Consider the following 6000-nt stretch of genomic DNA (forward strand, 5'->3'; position numbering starts at 1 on the left):
AAGTCGAGCTAAAACAAAGTTGAGCCAGTGGTAAGTGAGCTTCTCTATGCGCTGGAAACACTGGAGAGGATTTCTGATTAAGGTCACTGTATTGTGCAACTTAAGGGAATTCTGTTTAAAATGAGCCAATTCTAGCTAGGGCTGGAGAAATAGCTCAGCATTTACTTCTCTTGCAAAGGACCGAAGTTTGGTTTCCAGGACCCAGGTGACAACTCCAGCATTAGGCCATCTGTGCACGTTAGCCTCTGCAGGTACCAGGAGTCTTTACTCACCACACATGCGTTTGCACGTGTGCTTGCACACACACACACACACACACACACACACACACACACTTTAAAATAATAAAAATTAGATCTTTAAAAGAATAAAAAAGAAAAGAAAAACTCTTCCCCTTAGCACAGAAACCTCCAGAATTCGCCCACGTTCCCATGTTCTATCACACATTTTATACCTTTTTCCTTCTTTAGCTTTGTTCTCAATAGAACCATCAAATTTCTTCTTAAAACATTTAATTGTAGAGGCAAAGAGATGGCTTGTCAGCTGAGGGCACTGGCTGCTCTTCCAGAGGACCCAAGTACAATTCCCACACCCATAATGGTAACTCACAACTGTCTGTAACTCTAGTCCCAGGCACTATGTGGAAAACATACATACACACAACAAAACACCCATGCATATAAAAAATAAAGAACTTTAAAAAGTAATTATGGTAAAGCATGCTTAACATGAAACGTATCCTCTTAACTTTATCTGCCTTTTCTTTCTCGCAGTAGTGGAAATGCAGTGCCCTGTGGAAGCTAGGCCGGTGCTGTGCCATTGAACGTCTCTCCCTGTGCCTAATTTTGAGGCAAGGTCTCCCTAAGCGGCTTAGGTCTGCCTTTGTCTGCCGGAGAGCTGAGATTGCAGTTTTTTAATCATTCCCAGCTTACCATAGCCACTTTTGAAGGGTACAGGTCAGAGGTCTTAAATATGCTCCACTATCACCACTGTCCATCTTCGAAACTCTTTTCACCTTGTATGTCTGTGTGAGGACGTCAGATCCCCTGAAACTGAAGTTACAGACAGTTGTGAGCTGCCATGTGGGTGCTGGGAACTGAATTGGGGTCCTCTGGGAAGCAGCCAGTGCTGAGCCATCTCTCCAGCCCGCAAAATTCAGGTTCTATACCCACTGAGACTTAAGTGGAAATGTCCCTCCGTGGCTTACGTGTTTGAATACTTGGTTCCTGTCGGTGGCACTGCTTTGAGAGGTTATAGAACCTTTAGAAAGACAGGGATTGCTGCTGGGTGAGCTTTTGGTTTAGAGCCTCCTTGGCTCCCTGACCGATCTCTGCTTCCTGTTCCACAAAGCTGTGGGATGGGAAGAGCTCCAGCTGTGCTCCAGCGTAAGGGAGCTGCCTGCCCATGCTGTACTCTCAGAACATGAGGGAAAATCAACCCTCCCTCTTTTGAGTTGCATCAAAAGTAACTGATGCAGCCATTGAACAAGAACTCCTGGTTTCTTTCTTCCCCATACCTGGCTATCACTAATATAACTTTCTGCTCCATGTGAGGGGAATCACACAGCTCTGTATCTGTCATTTTATAACTGGCTTTTTTCACTTAGCATGTTGCTTTCAAGGTTTATCCGTGCTGTAATGTGGGTAAGAATCTTCTTCCTTTAAATATAGTATTTTTTAATTAATTCTTAGAGAATTTCATACAATATTTCTTGATCATATTTACACTCCTAGACACACACACACACACCCCACACACTTCTTGTCCTTTTTAAAGAAAAGGCTATCTTGAAGCAGACATCTTGGTCCTCTTGATCTTACAGTCTTTCATTCCCCACTTCCAAGATGTGTATTGAGCCTTAAATGTTGGGATTGCATTGAAAATGTATTAATTAGGGGCAGGCATTAATAGGTCAGCTGATCTATGCATTTGACCAGTTGTGGCCTTCTGTGATGATCTCTGCCTAGTGCAAAAAGCATCTTCCTTGATGAGAGGCAAGTGCTACAGTTACCTATGGGAATAATGATAAGTATTTAGAATGAATTAAAACTTATGAAAAAATTTATCAAAACATTTTAAAGATGGATTTAATTATGGACATTGCTGGTATTTGTGAGTGGAAATTGGATATTTTTTCTCTAGTGAGACACATTCACATCTTTTATCCACTATCTGAGTTGTCTATCTTTCTTCAGTTTTGTTGGTTAGCTTTCTCCATCTGTCTGTCCGTCTGTCTCTAACTCTCAGGGTGACAGGCTGTCACCATGTTTAAATGAGTAGATCTCATCCTCTAATTACGTAGCAATGATGGCACAGCGAATTAAAAACACATTGTGGAGCTGGAGAGATGGCTCAGAAGTTAAGAGCACTGGCTGCTCTTCGAAAGGTCCTGGGTTTGGTTCCCAGGACCCAGATGGCAGCTCACAATTGTCTGTAACTCAAGGGAATCTAATGTCCTTTTCTGGCCTTTGTGGGCAAACACATGGTGCACAGACATACATCCAGGTAAAAATACCGTTACCCATAAAGACTTTAAAAAAACTACATTGCAGGAATAATTTTTCTGAGAAATGCTGTTTAACGTTTGCCTTTACAGTCAAATTTCACTCTGCCTGTAGCCAAGTTAATGATGTGCTTTGAAACCATTTAGAGCCCTGCACTACTTCTGTTGACATACGGGGTACTCAGCCTGTTTAGAATTAACTGTCCTTTAATCTTCTTATGCTTTGGACTTGCAACATAATTAACTCCTACAAGCTCCACTAAATGCATGAATTTGATTTTGTTATATTTCCTATTTCTTTGTGACCCATTCATGCCCCTGACAGAACAATGAATGCTTACTTAAGATGTGGTGACTAGACTGAGACCGTTTGCTGGAAGTGATGAGGCACTGAAAGCAACTCCTCCCACAGATGTTGAAAGCAACAAGTGGGTACAGATTGATAACATCTGACTGTGGCTTTCTGTTCCGAGTCAATAGGTTTGGAAAAACATTTCCTCCTTTTGTGAGACTCCTGTAGAAGTTCCTTATTCCTTTTTCTGTTTGTTTGTTGTTGTTTTTCTGAGTTTGTTTGTGTTTGTTTTGGGGACAGAGTCTCACTATGTAGCTCTGGCTGGCCTGAAACACTATGTAGACTAGGCCGGCCTTGCAGTCACAGAAATCCTCCTGCCTCTCCTTCTAGGCATAAAGGCATACATCACCACATCCAGTCCTCATTCCTTTTTGACACCATATTTGCCATGCTGTTCAGAAAATAGAGAAGATGACACACACCCACTTTGAATGATCAGATCAAATCAGAAGTCTTCAAAAAAAAAAAAAATCGGGCTCCCTCTTGAGTGAATGAAACCAAGAATCAGTCTCTTTTCTTTTAGTTCATGTGGCAGTGTCTCAGCAGATGCCCCAAGTGTGGCTGTTCAGGGTCAGACACACACAGGCTGAAGGTGCTACACATGTAAGGAGCAGCCAGAAAAGAGCTGGCGTGGATCATTTCTCCCTGTCCTAGAGTGCTTGCAAATTAAACCGTAGACTGTATGACCTGTTGAAACTGGCTTCTTTGACTTAGAACATACATGTGGGATCCAACAGGACTACTGTATGGGACTCATTTGTCATTGCTATATGTGAATTATATACATACAACATCTTTCTCAGCCATAAGAAGGAATGACATTCTAACACAAGCTACTGTGAGGACGAACTTCAAAAATGAGTGAAATAAGACAGGCAAGACAGATTTACATGGTTCTTCTTGTATGAGACACAGTAAAGATTTTCTGGGCTGAAGATAGTAAACACTAGAAGTTAGTATTTCATGAGTTCTGCATTTGCTTCTATAATGAAACATGATGGTGTAGCTATACAACATTGTAAATGTGCCAAAAATTGTACACCTAAGCATGGATTAGTAATAGCTTTTATTTTTACCATGCTATAAGACCCCATTAAAAACTACGCACACATACACACGTATGCACACACACACACACACATACACAGGACTAGTGTGAATCCTCTGCCTTTATTCTCTCTCTCTCTCATATGCAATTTAGATTCTGTTTCTCTATCTGCAAATGACCTTACTGGGATTTGGATGGGAATGGTCTTAAGCCAGTTGGGAGTCTTGACATCTTAGCAATACTGTGTCTTCTGACTCGTGAACATCGGGTTTCTCCATTTATCAAGTCCTCAACCTCTCTCGTTAGCATTGTGCAGTTTTCAGCTACAGATCTGTGACATGTTTCCTTAGATTTATATCAAAGTTTCTTTTTTTTTTTTGTATGTAGCATGAGCACACATTGGAGTTTTATTCACTAGTAAAAAACAATGAGGAGTTGTCATTTTCAGAAAAACAGATGGAAGTGGAAATGATCATAGTGAGAAAAAGAAGGCAACTCAGAAATATAAACAACATGTGTTTTGTTGTTTATGCGTTTGTACATGTGGAATAAGAGCAGAAGGCACAGAGGGTGGACTGTTAGATGGTCAATGTTGGGAAGACAAGGGAACAAGGCAGAACAATGGCAGGAGAAGAAATATAAAAGTATAGATTGTTCACACGTGTGGAATACACATGTAACTACATACATATAACTATATAAACACACACCTATCTCTCTCTGATGTGAAACAGAAGAGGAAGTGAGTATGGAGGAAGGGGGAAGGAAAGGGAAGGAGTGGGAGACACAGGCAGATCCTGAGGGATCAATATGATGGAGGCAAAATGATGCATCCATACAAAAGCGTCACAAAGAAACCTCGTATTCAATTAAAACAGAACAAGTTTTCCTTAAATGCATGATTTTTAAAATTACTCTCATGCTACAGGGCACAGCAGGTGGCAGATGAGAACACCACGTGTGTGATTGTTCTTTTAATTATTTAATTAAACTTGAACAATTTCATAGTTTTCAGCTACACGTCTTGAATACGTTTTATTAGATTTACATCTCTCTCTCTTTTCAACCCTTTCTGTGATACTATTATAAGAAACATTACATGTTGGTAATACGTCTTTTCTATCAAATGCTAGAAAAGTTGAGAAGGAATTAAAATTTTTTCATTTCTCCCATTCTGTAAAGCTTTTATGCAAATACTTTAGCACCATGCCCCCCACTCCTAGTAAAAACCTTTCTTTACACAAAAGTCCTGCTATATTCTCAAAATTTAAGTGATCTGAGATACCAGCCCCTTCCCACTTTCTTTGGTTCCTTTGCACTGACGCTTTTACGGCTAGCCAATTACGAAAGACTCTGATCCCAGCCAATGGGGGAAAGACACCCTTACCACATAGCAGGATGGACGCCAAGCCCACTCCCTGCTTCCAGTGCTTGCTTTGGTTAGTACTTCATTCATTCTCCTGATCAAGAGGCAAATCCCCTTGTCAAGATGCTTCGGTTTCCGGGGTGGTCTCCTTCCTTTTATTTCTTTTTGGTTTTTCAACACAAGGTTTCTCTGTGTAGCCCTGGCAGTCCTAGAACTGGCTCTGTAATCCAGGCGGGCCCCAAACTCACAGAGATCCTTCTGCCTCTGCTTCCCGAGGTTAAAGGCGTGCACCACCACCGCATGCCTTAAACTTCCTTCTAATACTCTTACAGACTGAATCCGATCGCCTGCCTTTGCACATTAAAGCCCTAACTCTAGTTCTTCAGAAGGTTTGGAGATTCCCTTATGGCTCCAAATGTCGCATAAAGGCTGAAGGAGGCCATTTAGCCCTGATCTGATATGACTGGTGTCCTTTTAAGGAAAAAGAGAGGGGGTTGGAGATATAGCTCAGTGGCAAAGCATTTAACATACACAAGGTCCATTCCCAGTCCTACTAGAGAATGGAACACAGACACACACCCCTCCACCACCACCACACTTGTTTTTATCGTGCTAAAGGTGCAAGGAGAAGAGGACATTTCTGAATCTGAGCGCGGTCTCAAGAGAGACAACTGTCCTACACTCTTGTTATTGCTGTTATCATTACTAGTGCTGGATAGAACCTTCACACA

The sequence above is a fragment of the Meriones unguiculatus genome, chromosome 18, assembly GCF_030254825.1.
Source record: "Meriones unguiculatus strain TT.TT164.6M chromosome 18, Bangor_MerUng_6.1, whole genome shotgun sequence".
Classification (NCBI taxonomy): Eukaryota; Metazoa; Chordata; class Mammalia; order Rodentia; family Muridae; genus Meriones; species Meriones unguiculatus.